Source organism: Cinclus cinclus, chromosome 1, assembly GCF_963662255.1.
Source record: "Cinclus cinclus chromosome 1, bCinCin1.1, whole genome shotgun sequence".
NCBI classification, from domain to species: Eukaryota; Metazoa; Chordata; class Aves; order Passeriformes; family Cinclidae; genus Cinclus; species Cinclus cinclus.
The window spans coordinates 10,217,157-10,238,471 of NC_085046.1; positions in this window are offsets into that span (position 1 = coordinate 10,217,157).

The window sequence follows — 21,315 nt, forward strand, 5'->3', positions numbered from 1 at the left end:
GTGATATGGACCAAAAATAAGAGACTGGAGTTCCAAGGTAGCACAACTGACATAAGGGTTGGTTTGAGGTAGAATGCCAAACCCTGGGCTATAGTTGATTTTAGCTGAGGGCTTCCAAATCGGGCCTTACTGCCAGCTGACTTAAACTTAGTAATTCTAGTATTATTTTAAACCCGTGAGTAAATATCATGTACAACTAGTGGTTTCAGGAGTGTTTGTGTTTAAACCTGAAGATGAGCTGCAGAAGAACCACTCTGTCATGCACCATGCTCTTTACACCAGCATAGAAATTTTATTTAATGCTCTGTTGAGACCTGACTATGTCACTGAAAAATTACTCAGCCTTGTGATATTTTATTTTTAAGGAGTGTTGTTACCTTTTCTAATTCCCACAGGTCAGAATTTTCTGAACGTAAGTAATTTGCAGGAGCTTACAGAGGAAATCCTGTTAAATTCAGACTGTAAATCCTGGTCAAAACATACCATTAATTGGGAGAAGTGTTATACTGGAGCAGTGTGGGATTTTGTAGCTGTGCTGCTTGTCAATGTCCTCCAAGTGAGAATGTTCAGTGCTACCACGAGAGGCTGTTTCTCAGAGGTGTAGGGTTGAGGCTGGTGAGTGTTTGCAGCATTGAACCCAAGCTCCTGAATTGTCAGCTTGGATGCCTTGAACAGGTTTGGGGAATTTCTGGAATGGTTCAGCATGCCATGTAGAAGTTGGAATTCAAACATTCAGATTTGTGCTAGGAAAATGGAAATGGCGCGAAGTGTCAGTGGTGGCATGTAAAATAGAGTAAATGTAGGGAAAAAAAAGTTCTGCCTGTGCCTTGAATTGTTTTGAAAATGGAAGCTTCAGCCTGGCTGGTGACTGCTGTGCAGTGGAACATCACTGCATGTTAATTGTGTTGCTTCACTCGAAGCTTCATTTCCATTTGTTGGAAACTGTACAGTTCTGTCTCCTTCCACCAAAACTTGTCATACTTGGCATTTGTTTGAGTTTAACATTAATTTTCTGTGGTTCCTCTTCCACTTGTATTTGTGATCTTTTTCTTTTCCCTAGGGCAGAACAAATTTAGTTACGTCTTTATTTCAAAGCCTTGTACCAGTGGAACAAGACCATCCAGCATTCCTCTTCCGGGAGGAAAGAACTGACTGATCTCGATGTGCACTTTTTCATCTTCATGATTTTTTTTAATTGTTCAGATGAAAATTTTTAATGATGGAAGTTGCCTGAAGGCTGTGTGCATTAATGGTCTGGGGTTAGTGAAGGTTGAATCAAGTCTGTGCACCTTAACCGATGAGAGAAAATAGACTTGCAGTGATGATGTAGGTGACTTAAGGCTTTGGAAAGGAGCATACAGTGATTTCAAGTGCTGCAGAAGGGTTATGGAGAAATACTTTTCCCTTAGTTTGAGCTTCTGTGTTGTATGCAAGAGTGGTGAACCAGCATTTGAGAAGGAATTAAGATAATTTGAGAAATGTAGAGGCCCATCTGTGGTGAATGCATTTGGACTGCAGGTGAGGAACACAAGAGGAAGAATAATGAAGGGGAATGAGAAAGTGGAATAAAAGTGGGACAGTTGAAGGAGGCAAGCAGAAAGAAAATACAAAGTGGTTCAGAGGAGTGCATGCCTAAAAGATGGAATTTACTGGTCAATTTGGGATAAACTGCTGGGAAGTCAGTGTTTAGTGAATGCCCCTGACTTAATGAGGAGAAGGGAAAGCAGAGATGGGAGCAGGGCAGGGCCAGCCTGCAAAGGGGAAAACGGCAGGACTGAGCTCAGTGGGAAGCATGGATATTGGGATGTGCTTATGGCTAGAGTCTAGAATGGAAACAACTGGAAGTTAAGATTCCTTTGCATTTTTTACATCAGTCTTCTTGGTTTCTATGTCCTTGGTTTTGGGGGAAAAGCTTATTGCATATGTAGAGAAAAATTTAACTGTCTATATCGAATTTTCCATTTCAAATATTGCAACAGTGCAAAGATCACTCAACAGGTGATGCATTCCTAGGATTAAAATTTACAAGGATTTGTAATCTTAGCAGAGAAGTGCAGATGTTACATAAAAGCTCCAGATATGGGAGCAGGGGATGTGGTTAATTAAGAGTCACTCCTGGAAATTTCTTGAGTCAATAATTGATTTGGAAGAAGGAGATGATGTTTTGCACAATCCCTTTGAGAATATTTTGTCAGTACTGAAAGAATCAGAGTGGTTTTGGTAGGAAGGGACCTTTAATAGCCACCTGGTCCAACCACCCTGCAATGAGCAGGGACATCTCCAACTAGACCAGGTTGCTCAGAGCCCTGTCCAACCCGACCTTGAATATTTCCAGAGATGGGGCACCCAACACCTCCTTGGGCATCCTGTGCCAGTGGTGGAACATTGGCACAGGTGAGGTTTTATAAAAACCTTCTTCCTTATAGCTAGTCTAAGTTGACCCTCTTTTAATTAAGTTGGCCCCTTGCCCTATCACAACAGACTCTTCTAAAATTTTTCTCTCCAGCTTTCTTAGAGACCCCATTTAAGCACTGGAAGGTTCAGTGTTTTAGGCCTGAACAGTCTGAACTGACTAGGGAATCTCTAACTAAGCCAAAATAGAGACATCCAAACATATAGATTGCATCAGGGAGATAATACTGTGTTTTCAGTCATGCCTGAGTTCTGGGAAAGGCAGAACTGGCCTTCGAATTTTCACCTTGTGGATCTGTCAAAATTTGACAGTATTGTTCACAAATCCAAGTAAAAATAGATTTTGACTTTGGTGATCAAAATTCTGAATCCAGTTGGCCCCAGTGATTTTGGCCAAAGTATAAATCTTAAATACAGATAGAATCAGTCTTATACAGAGGTGGCATTTTGACAGAAAGGAGAACAAATAACTGACTTCATCAAATGAGTATCATACACTTGTGGGTTTAGCATTTAGCATATTTTTAATGAATCTTTCTCCTTAATATGCTTAATTTGGATAAAGCCAGAAGTCTCAATTTTGTTAGTTTGGGGTTTTTTTTAACCTTATCTAAATCTTTGCTATGTCACCGAGACCAGCCTTGTACAGACACAAAACCAAACCCGAGTATTTTTTGGAGCAGTGTATGTCCTCTGAGGCTGTGATGTCTAAGCATATAGAAAGGTGAGTAATCCTAACGATAAGAAGGAGTAATATCTGACACACCACACAACAAACTGAAATCAGGTTGATGGTGTAATAAAAACCTGAAGTACAGGATTAAGTGTTAGAAGGGAGAGACACGTAGGAAAGGCAAAACTTTTCAGCGGCACTTTAAAGGGTAGAGGGCGTAGTGATGATATCATTATTAATTGAGATTATTTTTCAGCGTGGATAATTGCAGGACATGTTGTTTTGGCCTCTCATGTTTTCTGAAGCTTGTGAAAACTGTCTCTGCCAGAAGGCTGTCAGAATGTTGGATGCTGTCGTTGAGTGGTGCCACCTTCAAAGGTGCTGAGTTCCCATCAGCGTTCTGCGCAGTCTGGCGGGTGGTTGCTAGCTCGGAAAATCAGATTCATGAGCCTAAATATGGATCTAGAAACTTCATTTTAGGTGCCTGTTTTTGAAAATGATACCCTAATTTTGTATATATTTTATATTGCTGCTGAATTAATGAGCTGAAAAGTTCTTGGCCACAGATGCATGGTTTACTGAAATATAAGGAAAGCAGAGAGATCATTTTCCCTCCCAAATTATATAAGGCTACTTAGAGTTTACTGCTGGGAAACTGAAGCTACATTGCATCAGTTCCAGATATAACTACTTACTGCTCAGTGAATAAACACTTTATTTCAGATGCTTACTTTTCATCTTGCAAAAATCTTACCAGTGCAGACATCATAGCATGAGCTTTCCATAGCAAAGGAAATGGAAGGATTAGCTGATTATAAATGTGTATATCTATATATCTATATAGATATATAAAAATCCCAGACATTTCTGCCATTACCAGCAAAACTGAGGAAGTCAAACCTGACTATATGTGTATGGCTCTGACCATCCAAACTGATACTGTGTTTCTGTGAAAACATGTTTTGTTAGATCTCTCCTGTGCTCACTGGACACTACTGGATACCCACCTGTAGATGAGCTACCAAGAGGGATCTTTGATGTCCAGAAACAAGTGTAAAACCAGGTGGTAACAGAGGTAACTGTCTCCAAAAGGTTTTGGGCCAGAAAATACGATTTCCTTGAACTAAGCAAGTGCACAGTATTTACTTACTTTGGTGCAGGCACAGGAGCCTGACCTTGACCTTGCAGCTCAAATGGCATCAGATGAAACTTGCTTTTTTGTGCCAGCAACAGATGGACCCACCTTTTAAACCCTGAATTTTTTCTTCTATTTTTTTTCTGGCTCAACTGCAGCATCTTCCTTGTTTACATGCAGGTCTATGTTTGCAGTAGTATTTTTTAATGATTTGATTTGTCAAACTGGTGTTTTGCTTTTGGAAAACATTCTGGCAAGGTCTTAAAAGTAGCAGGTATAAACAGATCAGCTGTGAACAGTGAAGTAAAGGAAAGTTTAACAACAAGAGTCCATTAGAGCCAAATTCCTATGGAGATTAGCTGTGATCCACATAAAGCCCGCAGTCACAACAAAGTTACAAGAAAGATACAAGTACCAGTAGGCAAGATCGTCCAAAATCCTTAAGTTTTGTTCTGCTGGAAAGAGAGAGCTGCTTCTGGAGAAGAAAGCAACAAGGGAGTTCTGGGCAAAACCCTGCAAGCACAGCATCCCAAGGGCTGCTCCTGCTCCACAGATGAAGCTGTTAGGACAGCAAACGTGCTCACTGACACACACAGTCCAGTGGTTCTATCTGTATTGGAGGCTTCTCCTCCACCATTTTCAGGCTTCTCAGAACTTTGCAAGTTCCCTCTTTCCCCTTCCACCTCTTCACACCAGCTCTTTGCTCTGTGCCAGGCTGTGTGGGAACCATGGGGGCAGAAGAAGGTGGAGATGAGTAACAGGGGATTTGTGAAGAGAATTGCCAGGATGAGGCACTGGACAGAAATGTTTGCTTGGGAAGATACTGAGTGTCTGGTCAGGGTGGGACTCCAAAAACAGAGAGAGGTGGGAGGAAGCAGCTGCAAAAGGTCTTTGCAGTGAAAACAAGAATCTTGTGAGGTTGTGCAGCCTTAAAAAAAAAAAAAAAAAACCAAAAAACAAAACGGAAACAACACTTGATGTTGCAGAGCTCTTAAAGATATGTTTGATACAGTCAGAGAGAATGTCATTTTCAGCTGTATCAACTGTGATACTAAAGGAAAGGAGTTTGCAGGAGGTTCAGGTGTGATCATTTTAGTTTGGCTGAAGAGGGAAAGGTTGTGATTTGCTGATGGTGTAAAATAGCATAAATAAAAAATGTTCGGAACTAAATTCTGAAATAAACATAACGTCCAAGAGCAAGGCAGAACTTGAGGAGAAGCAGCTCTGCTCTACTTCAGTATCAGGTGAGTGTTGGGAGAGATTGGGCAAATAGGAATTTGGGTAGCAGTGAAAGGTCTGGAGAGAGTCAGCTTTGTGTCTGAGCTCAGCTGGTGTTTGCAAAGAGACTGATGGCAGGGCCCTGTGGTGCTGCAGGAGTCCAGTGTGCAGCATTCCCCTGGAGCTCTGTGAGAGCTTCAGGGCTGGGGCTGGTGGCAGGGGGTGGCTGTGCAAGGGACTTGGACAAGGACCCCAAGGAAAGAAACATCAGCTTGACCATGAAATCACAGGAGAGGGTGAGAGGGTGTGAAGGCGCTGAAGTGAGCGAAGGGGTTGAGAAGATGAAAAAACTTACATAAGCCAGTGTCTGTTAGAGTAAAAAAAAGGAGCAGGAAAGGTGACATCATGATTTTGTCACTTTTCTTTTGGAGGAGCTGCAGGGCAGTGAGCAGGAACACTGAGTATTTGAGAGCTTGTCTGAGGCTCTGGGAGCGAGTTCAGCTGGACCCTGACTGGTGTTGTCACAGGCTGAGAAATCAGGTTCATCTGAGCTTTACAAAAGACCTACTTCCCTGATCCCCTAAAAAGTTTGCCTTATAGCTGAAGTTTAAGAAAGATTGGAACAATATCTTCCTTACCAGAGAGGTCTCAGTTTGTATTTCTGAATACAAGCGGCTTTGCCACAAGGTCAAGCATTCATTCCAGTAACCTCTCTGTGCATGAGGTCTCCCCAGCAAGATCCTGTGTTTGCAGCAGTGCTGTGCATTGCCCCAAGTGCTCCAGGAACAGTATTTAGTATTACAGATGTATCAGCATCCTGGTTTTGGGCTCCTAAGTGTCCAAATGGACTCTGGTTCTTCCACACCCCATCCCTCCATGTCATGCTGTTGGCCTCAACAAACCTTCAGCAAATCAACTGTTTGCAAGAGTCTCATCTGCTTGTTTGGCTTTTTACCTTGAACCACCTACCATTGTTTTTTGAAACATTATTTATTCCTGCTCTCCCACTAGAGAGCACAGCCCATTGGGATGTCCCTTTCCACTGTTCTCTCTGCCTCCTGAAAAAAGGGTTTTTCCTTGCTGTGTTCAGGATCTTCTTGTCTCAAAGTGACTTGAGGGGGCACAGAAAGATAAAGTCAAATGCACAAAGATTTTTCCTCGTTGGGCTTTTTTTTCCTAAGCAGCTCCTGTGATGCCACAACCAAGCTGCTCAGTCAATAGCCTTTATATTTGTTTTCCCATACTGAAGGCCAAAGATTAATTTATCTGGACGTCCATTCCACCTTGCAACACAGCCTTGTGTTATACTTGATATCACGTAGACCTATTTAATACAGCTTAATTTGATTGCAATCTTTAGTTCATATCCTTTTGATTTTTTCCTCTCACCTGCGTTCCTGAAATTTACAAGTAAAAAATCATAGGAGAAATGGTATCTGACTTCTGATCCACTTCGTTAGTAAGCTGATTACAAGTATTTAAAGTTATCTCCTCTTCTCCAGATGCAACAGAACAAATGACCTCTAAACACCATTAGTCTTGCCAACAAGTTTCAGAGCTCTTGCTGGAAATAAACAATGTCAAATTGCAGATGGAGACCTTGATCCTGCAAATTGAATGACTGTGCAATTCCAGCTGAGCTCAGTGGAGCCCTATCAAGGCATAGATTTTCATTCCTGTAGTTCCATCAAATTTGCAAGCTTTGATTTGGAGAAACTGTCAATAATGTGGGTAATTTACAGGAAATATTTGGGATTATGATTTTTTTGTGAGTACCATGAGTAGGTTGTTCCCTCTACTGGGGTTAGAGGCAGCATAACCCAGTGCTCAGCTCAAGGACAACAAAGGTGCTGCTGCTATCCATACTTGCCTCCTCCCTCTGTTCCCTCATACCTTTATCCTTATTTTTTTGCATCCTGAGTTTTTGCACATCGTGTATTTGGGTGATGGCTGGTGAGCAGCAGCTTCCTATGCAGGCACTGTGCCTCTGTGGGAGCAGGGCTGTGGTTATCTGTGCTTCCCATGGTGCAGGGAAGAGTGGGATCTCTCTTGGAGGTGACCTCCAGCAGTCAATGCAAATGTGGGTCAGCCCAGATCTGGGGACATTGGACATGAAGACCTGGTTGGGATCCTCTGAGAACCTCTGGAGTCACAGTTAGAGGATGAATGAGAATGTGTGGGTGCTAGCACCCAAGTGCCAGGAGGGAGGGAAGAGGATTGTCCATTGTTTTTTAGGTCCACAAGTTATCAGTGAATTGCCAGACTTGTAGGTGATCTCTGGCTATCAGGGAGCTGCAGGCACTGGGACAATGTTATGAGGTTGCTGGGTGATTGCTCCTTGCAAATGTGCTGGGAATAACTCTTGTCCAAGGGCTTTCCAGAGGAAATGTGCTCTGTGCAAAGAGTGCTGCTCCAGGGCTGCACCATCTTTCCCTGTAAGGGAGCTCCCCTCTTCTCTGGGACTGATTTTATACGTGTGCTCCTCTTAACAACATCTTTGCATGAGCCGTCTGAGAGCAGAGACAGATTCTTTTTCTTATTTGGGAAGAAAATAAATATTTTCTGCTCCATTAGGAATGGCTCTGCAGGGAAAAGATGGACTTTCCTGCTTGTGTGGCTCCAGACCTGTTTAATGTAAAAATTCAGGAGCCAACATACACTTAAAAGACATTAAATGAGGAAATCTCTGACACTGCCCCAGGAGTTTCATAATTCAACAAATAATATGCCAGAATGAATTCTTAATTTTTGTTATTTATATTCCATCTCTTTCCCATTTAACTGATTTTCAAAGTATAAATCAGCACCAAGCTCTGTAAAAACTTGTGGCAAGAATGAAATAAATGTTCTGGCTGTTTAAGGACAGCAGGTACAGGCTGGATTTGTGCCAGAACATGGTGTTTGTCCGTGGCTGCCAAACCATTTCTCCTACTCGTGTCAAAGATTTGCTGACAAACCATTGGGTGGGCACGTTTGGGATAGGCACATTTGGGATGGGCATGTTTGGGATAGGCACATTTGGGATGGGCATGTTTGGGATAGGCACATTTGGGACCACCACCTCCAGCCGCTCCACCCACCCTTCCTGGAGCCTCTGTCTTAGGGCTGGGGAGAACGATTTCAGTGTTCACATCTCGCAGCTCTACACAAGTTCTGCTCTATTGCTAATGCACTTGCCTTTTTCTTCTTTTTCTGTCCTGAAATTTCATATCGTGTATGTTTACCTAAAGCTCTCCCTGAGTGAGCATAGTTGCTTGTCCCAGGTATTTTCCAGGGAGGAAGGTTTGGACACCCGGGATGTGTTGTTAGGAATAAATGCCAGCAGAGGGCACACCAAGATATGCAGACAGGAAAAAAAATAAAATTAGGTCTGTTCGTTTTGTCTGAGGAGTTAAGAAAAACTCTTTTGGTTCATAATTCATGTGCCTGTAGGACATTGTAAAGGAATATAATTGATCTTTTAGGGCAGTGGTGGTATTTTGCTTTGCAAAAGCAATCAGCAAAATATCTTAAAACTTCTATGAATATAACATGATTTCAGATGTGCTGATGGGAAGAAAAGAGCCTCCCTTCTCCTGGCTCACCTGGTCCCCTTCCATTAACCTTTCCCCCACCACATTTAGAGGCAGTAATGCAAGCACAGTTTTGCTGTTTTTTAAGGCCCGAAAGCGGTTTTGATTTTTAATAATTATATCTCTCTTATTTCACTATCATTTTAATTGGCTTGGTTCTGTTGCATCACAGGGCTAGATTTATACTGCTTTGCGGTGGGCATTATTTTCCAGTTTAGTGTGCTTGTCTGGGTGGGATTGTGCATATGGAAATCACCCAAATGAAAATCTTCCTGAGGAATGGAACATCTTCAGCCGTTTGTCCAACTGCAGATGCCAGCAGTTATCTAGCACCAATATACAACAGCCTGCAAAGGAAATACTGATGGCATCCACTGGTACTCTGCCTTAAGGACCCCATGGAAAGTCACTGAGCCCAGGCTGTCCCCTGCCCCTCAGTCCAGGGGCTCTAAGCTGCTGTTTGCTGGTGAGACAAGCTGGTGGTGATGGGAGCAGGGGCTGGTGGCATGAGCTGCTAAGATGACTCCATGGTCCAGATCAACCCAGGTGCATAGCAGCAGATGAGGGCGGAGACAATAAAAAAAACAGTAGCACTTAGAAAAAAAACCCCAACCTGTAAGCTTATTCGCTCAAGGTTTTAAGGGTAACCAGGTAAATTGTTTTATCGAAGTCACCTACACTTTTGTTGCACATAGATTAGGAACACTACTCTCATTTTAGAATCAGCAAAATATGGTTTATTTGGCAGGTGGATACAGGGAGGTTGATTGTTATTTGCACCAAGCTGACACCAGTCTAGAGACACTGCATTGCTTGGGCCATGCTGCAAACCCAGGGAAGGGTCAGACTTGGAGCTCCCTGCTCAGTCCCTGCTCACCAGTGGTGGGTCATGGTGGCAGTGCCAGTCCTGCCCGACAAAATAATCGACAATCCCTGCCAGGTGGTGCCTGCACCTACCGTGAGATGCCAAAATGCAGGAAGCCTGACCCAGCAGTGGGTGGCCAGGGGCAGCCCTGGCCCCATGACAGCTCCCCTGTCTGGTGGGGTGGGGTTCACTGAGGGCTTTCCTAAGGGCAATCCTCTCTCCAGGGTGAATAAATCACGTACAAAATTCAAATTCTCTAAGAGAGTGAGATCTCTCCACCAGAAAAGCCAAGTGTGCTCAGATGGACACCTGGAGTCAGCTGGAGGCAGCTGGTACAGCCTCAAAACTCCTTTTAGGGGGTGGTAATTCCAAAATATCTCCTGGCTCTTTTTTGGCTGCCATGGGCTTGAATTGAGACCTTTAGTACAAGAATTAAATAGGCAAAGCAGCCTCTATGTAGCATCTAGCTAAGCATGGTGGTGATACAAAATACACAGCTGTACCTGACATAGTTTTTCAGGAATTTTTTTAATTGTCAGGAGGGACATTACTGGCATAAGCCCATGTATGAAAGCCAAGGTGTTTGTCATTATTCATTTGGGATATCCTTCAAGACCAGTGTAAAGTCTTTGTCTTTGCTGTCTTTTTAGGAAATATTTCTTTGAGAAATACTTTGCCACCCAAAACTACCTGTTGTGGCTAAGGCTGACCAACATAGTTTGCAAATACATCAAGTAATTTCTACCCCTGGAAAGTTGCACTGCTTTGCAGTAATGTGTTTTCTCAAAGTAATTAAGGAGCTTTTGGATCTTTTACCTAAAATAAGTTTGACCAAACATGTCAACCAAAACTTTCAATCCAGCCAAAAATTGTATTTTTTCCTTTCAGAAAGGAAATAACCTGACAGTTATATTTGGATTGTTCAAACTGCTTGTGAAAGCAATGCATAGGTGAAAGGCATCATGCACTTTATGGGGAGATTTCTTCAGACACAGTAATATTTCCAATACTTCCTTTGGTGTCTGATCAATCTCCCAGTATAAGCCTTCTGCTGAATTACAATTACAAAAAAAAAAAAAAAAAGAAAAAAAATCAAAAAGCTTGTTTTGTTTGGCCAAAACATGTATAAACTCTACCAGAGAACTGGTGGAGCAATAAATAAACATGTTTAACACCTGAGGCACTGCTACCCTCCGTGGAATCCAAGAGTTCATTAAACCTTGCCCTGTAAACTTACGGACCAATTTTGTCTCATGCTGTCTGCCGTGCCAAGTTCTCGCTCTGTAATTCCCTAAACAGGACAAACTCCCAAGCATTCAGCCAGCAGCAAGAAGAGCAGCAGCTGAGTGTACCCAGCAGTTCCCACCGTCTCCATCACTGCCCTGCCCGCAGCTTGCTCCCATCTGATCCCTGCTTCACATGATCACTGCAATCAATGGAGCATCGGGGGGCAGCCTGGTTCCTCCTGCCTGGTTCCTCCTGCCTGGTTCCTCCTGCCTGTGCCCTCCTGCCTGGTTCCTCCTGCCTGGTTCCTCCTGCCTGGTTCCTCCTGCCTGTGCCCTCCTGCCTGTGCCCTCCTGCCTGGTTCCTCCTGCCTGTGCCCTCCTGCCTGTGCCCTCCTGCCTGGTTCCTCCTGCCTGGTTCCTCCTGCCTGGTTCCTCCTGCCTGTGCCCTCCTGCCTGGCACTCTCTGCCTGCCCCTGGCCATCCCTGCTGGCAGGATGCCTCTGCTCCCGGCTGGGCACCTGGGATCTTCCTTGGAATGCCAGTGCATGCCTACAAGGGGCTGTGCCTGTGCTGTGCTAACAGAAAATCCATCTCAGCTCTCTCCCTCCAAATAGGAGATGTGATAGCAATAGGTGCCTACAGCCAGCTTTCACAAAATGTGTGGCTTTTGGATGGTAAATGCCACAGGGGATAAATTCCCACATACACTCAGGAAATATGCATGCAAAGTTTTAAGTTGGCATGTTGTTGCCAACGAGTGAGGAAGGGAGGGCTTTATGAGACGTTTGCAAAGTAACAATGTTTAATTAAAAAGCCTGTTGTATTCTTACATCTCTTCCCATTATAGCAAAAAAAATAAATTAAAAAAGCCCTGGCAATTCTGAAGTGTAGGAGGCTGCTGTGGTTTTTCCAGCATAAGAGAGATTAAAGAAGGAAAGTATCTACCTACAATTGTTTTCTTTTTCTTTTTTTCTTTTTTTCCCATCCTTCATGTACTTTTCTTCTCTGTGAGCCAAATCTGTGTTTATCACTACTTAGACCCAGACTAAGTGGAAGCCACTACATGCTATTAACCTAAGATATCCCATATTCTTAACAGATCTCTCAAAACAGGTCTGAGAAATGGAAATACAATTATTAGGCCTATTTTATGCGCCTATAGCTAGCAAATCATGCAAGATCCTAGAAAGAGAAAACTGCAACTTAGCTGTCACTTGTAAACAGCTTTAAAGCAAAATGGCTGGTTCCTGAGTGGGGCTGTTCCAGAATGCAGCCTCCATTCCTGCCTGTCCTGGACACCAGGTGAGTGAGGGTTTAAATGGAGACAGCTTGTGCTAGAAAGGCCTGACCTGACCAGGACCCAGCCATCTCCCTTTCAGGTTTCAGGCAAAGAAGAGGGGATAGGTAATACTTTGTGCTAAGGGTGAGCAGTAATTTGATGTTTTATTTTACAGGGATGATGCTGTTTGAAACAGTCCAACTTTGCTGCTGGGTGTAGGGAGGTGAGAATCAGACAGTGCTGTCATGGCCTGGGGATGGTGGCCAGGGGCACATGGTGGATGTCCTCCCTTGGCTGCCCATCTCTAAATGCTCATTTCTGACCACTGGTCTTGTATAAAAGAGTGGCTGTACCTCTTCTGCTCCCTCCACTGAGTTTGCAAACATGGTGATGATCACTGGAGTCCATCTGGTGTCTCTGTAACAGGGGAGCAGCCTGGTCCTGCAACTCCCTGACTGATCAGAGATAGCTGGGTTTGGTGCCAAGAGATGGTGCTGAATTAAGGTTATTTGGGATTTGAATGCTTCCTATTGCAATCAACACAAGGCTCCAGGTAACTTCAGTAACAAAAGCTGTAACAAAATGTTATTTGTGTTTGTGACTAGGTGGGAATGGAGCACTCGACTGTGCTCTGGATATTGTGTGCTGTTCAGAATTTTGCAGTAGCTACTTTTGAGCTGACACAAATTTTCCTTACATTTCAAATAGCTGGAGTAAATATATATACAGTTCAGTAAATGGTTAATAGAAATTATATGTTCCTACAGAGAAAGAATGATAGCAAGTTCAGTAATTATGACTGACAAACTGCATGGGCACAGTAGAATTGCAGTCATGAATTTTGCTTTTGATTGATACCAAGCACAGACGGTTGTTAGAAATTAATAATAATAGCACTGAAATATGCATCATCCCAGGCAGTAAGATAACTTTGTGTACTTGTGTGTCAAATTTAAGTGTCTGTCTTAAAGTATGTAATTATTAAAGAAATATAAACTTTGATCTGCAGAGATCAAGTGTGAATATTTGGTATATTTTGAAAAAGTGTGCAGCAATCTATTTTAAGCTGGACACCTGTAGCTAAATTAATAAATATAAATGAATTATTTTTTTCAAATCACTTCTCCAAAATTTTCTTTCCCCAATTTTTAAGTTTCAAAACTTCTAGTGCAACATCTCATACAGTGCTAACATGATGGTGAGGAGACCCTCTCAGGGCACAGAGCTAGACCATGATGAAGGTCACACCATGGCTTTTCCATGTGTGCTGTGCACCACAGCTCTGCCCAGCCCATGGCCATCACTCCAAGGTGACAGGCTCTGCCTGAGCTTCCCCTGTTGTGGATCTCAAGCAACTGGTTACATGGGGGAAAGGTGTAGACCACTGCTCCTGAAAGCTTTCTCTAGACAGGCAGCCTGTTCATCCCTAAATATTTCTGGTTTTGTGCCCTTCTCCACTCCTGCTTTGAGTGATCTGGGCTGTTCCATTCTTTCTCAGTCTCTTGCAGCCCAAGCCCTATTCCCACAGGTGGTTTCCACCCCAGTGTCAAGGGGCAGGTGGTGTGATCTGTTGGCCCAGCACATTTTGGAACTGATTTTGTACTGTGTCTTTCTTTAAAGGCTCTTTTGGAAAAAATGCTGCTGCTAATTGATCTTGTGGAGGGCCAAGCTCACTCTTGGTCCTTAATGGTCAATAGCATTTGATCAATTTTGTACTGATTAGTGTTGGTCATTCCTGGCTGAAAAAGGGTAACTTCTGTCTGAATCACTAATGTTTTGGGGCTGTTTTAATCTCTTTTAGTACATTAGTACTGTTTTGCAGTGTGATATTTGATGGATGAATGTGTGTGTTATCCATAACCTATTTTCTCCAAGCTCAGCCCAGAAAAACAGTGTGTTCTACTCTCCCTGGGAATATTGCAGCATACCTTCATTTTCAGTCATAACCACATTTAGACATAGTGCTGCTGTTTTAAATTGGGGTAATGAAATCTTGACAAGTGGTTTGGACAAACACAACACAAGCAATAACAGAAGCTTTAATAAAATCAAAGGATTTCCAGGGAATACCTTCATTTCTTCCATCCTCCAATTTAATTCTTTTTGAGAATAATCAGACCATAACATAAGACTAAATTCAAGAGATGAAGTTCAGCTGAAGAGGAAATAATGTCCATAAAATGTTTTCAAAGGTTGTTCATTTGTTTGAAATGGGTTCTGTGAATCAGATTTATGTGCCTTAAATACCTTATAAGCAAAAATACGTTGCACTTGAAGTACATTTTTATCTGGGGATCTCAGGGCATTTTACAGGAAGGGGGAAGAATAACTGATGTTACTGCCTGTTGCCAGCTAAGAGCAGGTGGTCGAATCTTTCAAGGCAACTCCTCCAGACTTGGTTCCAGTGGGGATGAATTTGGGATGTCCATCCCATGACCTGGTGTGGACCTCATGGACACATCTGCCTTCCATGTCCTCGTCCCCACTGTGAGCTCTCATTGCAGCTTGAATCCACGGTAAGGGAAAAGTACAAAGGTTTTGTGGGGTGTTTTAGGGCATTTGGCTGGAGAATCAGAGGTGCTGTGTCAAAATAACAACTGGCTTATTAAGGAAACCTCAGTCAGAGTGAGCCCCAGTTCAGATTATCAAAGTAACCTCCACGGAGGTCCAGAGAAACTCCAGATGTTCCCCTTCCTACACTACTGCATGGTGAATAAATAGCAACTGCTCTGCATCACCAGGGTCACGCTGTTGTCACACCTCTGCTCTGAAGGCACGTGCTCCTCACCTGCCTTCTCTCTGGTCGTGGTAAACCTGGTGGGAATCACAGGGGCATGTCTGTGTCACAGTTATTCAGTAGGGTGGGTATGTGGTATGACACCAGCAAAATCCCCCAAAGATGCAGTGATAACAACTTGTCCCGTAGAGGATAAGCACAGAGAAAAAAAAAAAAACACCTTTCTCCTGCTGCTGGGAATTCTTGAGCATCAGTGACATGTAAGGGAGTGATGTCTGGGGAGGGACTGGGGGCATTGTGCACCACCTTTTAATGTGGGAAAGAATTGAGGATTAGTCCATACTTCCTTCTGGCCACTGGCCCACAGGGTGCTGACAGTCCTGCTTGGCTGAGATGGCCAGTTTTGAGTCAGGCCCCAGTGAAGCACCTTGCATTCCCAGGTGAGAGATGAGACCCTTTGCTGGACCTCTGTGTATCCCACAGTTTCTCCAGGGCACGTAACTCTAGGCAGAGGCTTAACAAAAGTCAGTCAGGGATGATGAGGCTGCGAGCTTCATTAGTAGCTTTTGTGTTTCATTGGACAGTGGGGCAATTAACACAGGGCTCATTACACAAGGATTTTGATAATTTTCTCTGCTTATTCATCATAGTATTTCATCTGAGAATAGCAGAGACTGTGATTAAGTGCAGGAATAATTCATGTAGTTTCTTCTTTGAGATTTTGATCACCTTTTTGGGGTCTAATTGTTTTACAGTCTTCAATCCTGAGGTACTTATGACAGATCTGCATAGAGTCCTGCACATAAACTGTGCTCTTCAGCTTCTGGCCAAAGCTTTTTTCTGCTTCCACTACAGACCAGTAGCTCCACTTGGAAAAGCCTCAGAGCTATAGCCTCAAGGTCAAGCAAGGTCTAATAAAACACTCTGAGAACCACAAAACAAATCGGAGTAAGCTCAGGAGAATACCTGCTTTGGTCCTGATTCTTAAGATTAATGTAAAAACATAATAGGATGTCTTTATTAGGCTACGACCCCATAATTACCCCACTGTTTGTTATTGACAACAGAATATGGGTGCCCTCAGAGAAGAGTGTAGGAACAGGACAAACAGGCAGTGATATCTCTCAACTATTTCATAGCTTTAGGTAGAATTCTCCAACACTAATTTGTCCAATACATGCATCATGAGAGGGGTAATCCACAGTCCTTTGTGAGAGGGATATATAATATTCAGTTCTACAAGGAACAATATGATGTTCTGTCCACAGTCCCAACCTGCAGGCTGGGAGATGTGTGTCCCATTTCCATCACTGTCACTGGGTGGGATTGGTATGGATCACTGCCCTGTCTGTCCTGGGGCTCCTGTTTGCCTTTGTCCCCATCTTCCTCTCCCATCAGTTTCCACAAGCTTGACTGCAAAATCTCACTCTTCAGAAGTTAGACCTGCTCTGCTGGAAATTTCGGACATAGAGACATAGGTTACCTTTGACTAAAATGTGCCTACGGAATACTCTAAATGCAACAACAAAGAGGGACACACCGAGAAGAGCAAAAGACAAAAGATAGTTTTGATTTTGGGGCAACTAGCTCCTCTGGGCCTCTCTTTCCTGTGCCTATAAAATCCTCTCACTATGATGTCAATGGATGCAGTTGCAAAACCTCTGCCAATTGCCATACACCACACAGGACTACAAATCTGCAAAGGGTGGTTTTGAAAATCTGAAGAAAGAAATTGCATAGGAAAATGGTAAATACTTTCCTGTTGGAAAGTTGGCCTTTAAGATATAGGGACTCTGTAGGAGTATAAAATCTGAGGAAATGCAAAGACTTTTATTTCCAAGTGGCAGGATAATGTCAGGAACAAAATAATGTGTTCATTAAAATATGGGGAATGAAACTTGGAGAGCATTTTCAACAGCTTTGACCAAAAATCACTCTTGGGTTCCTAAGTCACATAATCTTTACCTCTATTTCAAAGTATTGACAGTAGATATTGTATAGCTGGAGGTCTGCACTGAAGAGATATGGGTCATTCCTGCTAAAATACATGCAATTATTGAAGTTTTCAGACATTCAGAATAAATTAAATGAGTAACTGCTGAATATTCACACACATAATCTTTTATTTTTTAGGAAACTGGAAATGTATTTTGTCCACTTTTTAATGAGTATGTTAACAAATCAGGTTTCCCATTATTTGATTAACATGGGCACTAATATATTCTGCCTATGAAGCTGATGCAAAGAGGAATGCTGAGCCCATTCAGTTCAGCATTGGAAAGAAGCAAAGATTTAATTTCCTTTTCCTGCTCAGCACCAAGCTGATACAAAGGCCTCTCAGTGAGAAAAATAATTGTGCTTAGGGCTTGGCATACGGAGGCACAGGGTGTAGAGTGTGCAAACATCCCAGCTGGTGGGAGATGTTAATGTCTGGAGAGGATCCAGCTTTCTAGCCTTATCCCTGCTGAGAGCAGCCACCACCCTCCCTGCAGAGCTTTGCTTCCTCATTCTCCTGCACCTGGCTTGGACTCGCGAGCAGAACCATAAAAATGCCACTCACTGGGATGCCTGCTCTTGGCTCAGCAGGAAGGGATCAGCACTCCCCCTGGGGTGGACACCATCTCCTCAGCCCCACAGGAACAGGAGTAGGCTCCCAAGGGAGAACAGGACCCAACTGTGCATGTTCAACAGCCCAGGCAAGGTCCTAAAATGATGTCCTCTGCTCTAGGGCAGACCTCTGCTTGTGTCTGTCTGTGAGATCTGCCCTGAACCTCTGTGTGTGGTGTGGAGACTCCCGGAGTATCTAGATTCTGATGAACCAGCAGTTTCTAATTTGAAAAATGTTTGTTTCCTGGCTGGTGCTGCTGGAGTATTTCTGTCTGTGCTAACAGTATCATATTGCTGGGAGGGGAAGCTCATTCCACCTAATTGTACTAAGCGTGTGGTGACGGAGATGGGAACCTAATTATCTTCATCAAATTGATTTCATTTTGGTTACCACATGGTTATTAGAGGAATGACAATAAATTTTGGTCTCTTTGATCAGGACTGGAGTTTAACCAACATTTCTAAAGTCATTAATGTGTTATGCCTCCCCCAGGCTAATGATTTGATTACCATGTAAATGTACTGAAGCCAAACACTTAGGCTATACATTATGGATGATAGATAGAAAGTTTTGAGAAAATACATGTTGTACTAAATACACCGGAAACACAGAGCATGTCAGATAGCTACTGTCAGGCAGGGAGAGACAGAGAATTGTAGAGTCATAGAAGACTCAAGTTGGAATGGCCCCATAAGGGTTGTGAAGTCCAGCTCCCTGCTACTTGTGGGGCTACCTACAGCTAAACCAACTAAACTAACAAACTTACTAACTGAGTAAGAGCATAATCCAAAATATTTATGAAAAACTGCATGGGTACCTCTTTGTAACTTATCTCCTCTCATGACTAAATCCTTGCACTGTAGGGCTGTTGATTTCTCTGTGAGATTAGAGAAAGCTGTCTCAGCCCCTCAGGCCCATAGTGGTGCTGTTAGCAGATGGAGGAACAAAGTACACCTAGAAGCTTTATTTTAGATCAGTCCTGAGCCTAGAGGTGTTGAGGAACCATTGAGACTCAAGTCCAGCTCCCACCACCTTGGATGCTTCCCATGGCTTGCCTGTGTGATGGGGACTGAAGTGCTGCACTGCCACTGGGCAGAAACTGGAGCGTGTCTGTCTTAGCTTTTGTTCTTATGTACCTACATATACAGTTATATAATGCCAAGAAACTCTGTGGGATTTTATCTTTGTGAGGTTTTAGTATTTTTTTTCTCTGATATGCCAAAAAATATGGGTTATATCATGATACGTTAATATTTTTGACTATTATAAGATATGTGTATGTAAGTACATGTTGATAATACAGTTGTTACTAATGTACTGTAGCTATCACATAACATAACACAATATGACAAATTAATAGCCCTTACAATTAAATATTCCACAATGTGTTTTAATATGTTTTATCTTAAACCCTTTCTGGCTTGCTGCTCCCCCTTTTTTTTTTTTTGTTCCCAGGTCAATTTGTATTGAAAGGAAGTACTTTAGTGCTTTAGCTGAGGAAACTGAGGGCAGCAGTTCAAATAATCCAGTGTGTTCTTGCCACTAGGCTGAGTCAGACATTGTGCTCCTCATAGGTTTTTGTCTGAAAGTGCTGCAAAACCAGGACTCCTCAGCCTTCCCAGGCAATTGATTCCCCAGGACAATTAAAGAAATTATGGCACTTGAGATGATCAGGAGCATTGCACACCATCTGTAGCTTACCAAGGCAGAGCCTTTCTCCTCAATAGGTTCCACCTGGTGGTTCAGGAAGGCTTATGGAGGAGGAAGGTGTTTGCCCAAAGGGTGCATGGCTTGTCAGAGGCACTTCTCACCTGTGCTGTGGCCACCTTGGCACTCTGTGCCTCAGTTTCCCGTCAGAAAGGGACCAGCATCTGCACTGTTCACTGCTCTGGTAAGGACAGGGGATACACAGGATGCACTACAGCAAAAAAATGGGTCTATTGGGAACAATAAACACGTGTTATTCCCGTGTTATTTACAAGTGCTTTTCAGTTATGTCTGCTCGTAGGGAGGTGTGGGTGGATGGTCTGAGTGTAGATAGAAGGGGCAAGGGGACCTTGCAGAGTCACCAGCACTGCACAGAGTGGTCTCTTTGCCTGCCTTCCTTCTATCTCCCTCCACCATGGTCTCTACTCTGAAAGCATATGCCAGGATAAAAGAGAAATAAAAGGGTACCAGGTATTCAGCAGGATCAACTTTCCTGCTTTGCATCACTGGGCACCTGCCTGAATTCCAGTGTCAGGGATTTGGGGGCAAATCATTTTTTTCAGAGGCAGTCCTGGCTTAAATGGAAGTCAAACTACTGCTTGAACATCAGGACATACAGTCTTGTATCCCCTTTTCTGGGACAGGAGTCACTGCCCAGCTGATGGGCCAGTGAGCACCAATGTCCTGGTTCAGCACATAGTAAGAGTACTTCAGCAAAAGTATATAAATATATGTATATAAATATGCATGTATAAACATACATACATGCCAAAGCTATCAGCCCACGGGCAGCAGAAGTTCCTTGGATGCAATTAGGGTTTTTCCCTTTGGAGAGCAAACCAAAGACCAGCCCTGCCAAGCTGGAGGCAGCTGGTTTGTTTGTTCACTTTTCCTGGGCAGCTCCTGCCATTTCCCTGGCAAAGGCTGCTGCTGCCAATGCTTGGGGAGAAGGATGCAAACGACTGAAGAGCTCTAGTCTGTTAATTTATATTAATGAATATAAACTAATGCAGTTTTCTTTTCTCTGGCTTGCAGATATTAAAGGCCACTATGACTCATAAGAACAATCTATCTTATCACTGGTGGCAATGACAGGTTAATCACCCCTGATGGAAGCTCCTGTTGCAGGGGGAGGAGCTGGCACGCAGGGCTGGGTGAAGGCAGAGGACCCTGCACAGTTCCACAGCTGCTGCAGGCATGGGACCAGCAGCATGTGGCAACCCGAGTGATTTCTACACCGAGCATCTCTGCAGCATCCTGTTCCTGTGTGGCTTAGGACCCCTCTAGCAGTAAAAAAGTCCAGTTAAGGGGTAGGGATTGTCAAACAGTGCAACCAGTCATAAGAGTAACAGTTGAATTATTGCAAACATCCCTGTAAAAGATGCAGAGAACTGCTCTGTTTAAGGTTTGTTTTTGGTTTACTGTTTGTCCATGTGTTGTTCTACATTTATCTATATTAGCAGCAGGCACTTGGCAGTGCTGGCAGGGGAACACAAAAGTGCCTGACCTCAGTGGCACCATGACTCTGAAAAAAGTAGATTTGGGACATCAGAGTGCATCTTTCTGCCAGGTAAATTTGTAATGAGAGTTGGCAAGTAGAAAGGCTCAGCAGCAAAAACTGAGCATGTTCATGGAGAATTAAGTTGATCTTATGGACCTGGTCCTGGGACAGAGGTGCTGCACTGCTGTGATTGGGGGAACCGCCCTAAATTTTCCTTTCTGTCTTCCCAGGAAAGTTTGTCTAATTTTACCTGCAGTGACTGAATAGAGCTTTGTTCCCATGAAAACTGTGGGAAGAATGACAAAGGAGGGGAGAAATTAGCAGCAAAACTAAAGTATGGCACTTCCTGGCCAGTCCCATAACCACTAAAATGCTTCACCAG